Source organism: Bison bison, unplaced genomic scaffold (genome assembly GCF_000754665.1).
Source record: "Bison bison bison isolate TAMUID 2011002044 unplaced genomic scaffold, Bison_UMD1.0 scf7180017864535, whole genome shotgun sequence".
Lineage (NCBI taxonomy): Eukaryota > Metazoa > Chordata > Mammalia > Artiodactyla > Bovidae > Bison > Bison bison.
In genome coordinates this window covers 13383189-13384332 of record NW_011495084.1, presented here as the reverse complement: position 1 = coordinate 13384332, position 1144 = coordinate 13383189, and the positions used below count along the sequence as shown (strand labels likewise).

General features: G+C 46.5%; 1 pseudogene; it reads right to left on the bottom strand.

The window, feature by feature from the left end:
- Nucleotides 1-517: 517 nt before the first annotated feature.
- Nucleotides 518-1144, bottom strand: part of LOC104982648 — an 8051-nt pseudogene continuing 7424 nt past the window's right edge.

The window sequence follows — 1144 nt, the reverse complement described above, 5'->3', positions numbered from 1 at the left end:
CTTCCCGACCCAGGGATTGAACCTGTTTCTCTTGGGTCTCCTGCACTGGCAGGTGGATTCCTTACCACTAGCGGCCCCTGGGGGCTCGAGAGACCTGATCTTAAAGTCAGTGACAGGTAATTCCCAGGCTCAGTGATAAAGAATCTGCCTGCCAATGCAGGAGACACAGGAGCCAGTAGATCAATACCTGGGTTGGAAAGAAGCCCTGGGGGAGGAAACGGCAACCCTCTCCAGTATTGTAATCTTGCCTGGAAAATCTCATGAACAGAGGAGCCTGGTGGGCTACAGTCATAGGGGCACAAAGAGTCGGACATGATTGAACACAGGCAGTAATAAGTGCCTATAATATCGAGCATCAAGAAGTGCAGAGGTGTAACGTAATAAGCGTCCCAATAAATAGCAGCTGCCCCTTTTTTGCTCCATGTGACAAGCATGTGCTTTTACTTAACTATCATATCACGTTTAATTTTTTTTGGTATATGAAAATTTATTACTATCATTCTTTCATCATCAAAATTTATGATCTTGGTCTTTCCTTCTTGCCTTTGTAGAAGACCAAAAAAGACACTGGCTACTTTGACAACCTTAAAACAGACTCCAGGAATGTCACCAACAGCATGACCTTTGGAACCAAATCCAGCAACCAGAACTTCATCATTTTCCTCAATAAAATTCAAGCAACCATCACTGGGTACAAAAGGCTGTGATTTTTTGCCATTCTTGGTGAACTGAGCCCTGACACATTTCCTGATGGCAGAATTTGGATGTTTGGCTTCAACCCCTATTTTTTCGAGCACAATTCTCTTGGCATGAGAAGTGCATCCAAAAGGGTTGGCCTTGAGGGCTGTGCCCAAATGGGCTTTCTTACACTGTTTCCATGCTACTTCTGGGCTCGTCGGTGGCTACAGAGCTTCCTGGCAAAAGCCACACTTGCTCATCCTACCAGCCTTGTGGGCCTGAACGAAAGACCCATCATGTTTAATTTTAACACAAACTCAGAGGGTACTAGGATGTTAGGACCCCCATCTTACAAGAGCTTAAGGACCTTGCTAGAGGTCATAAGATTACTGACAGATGCGGCACCTGAGCCCCGGTGGAACTGCACAGTCTGTCCCCGCTCCACCTGTGCCCCATGGGACCAGGA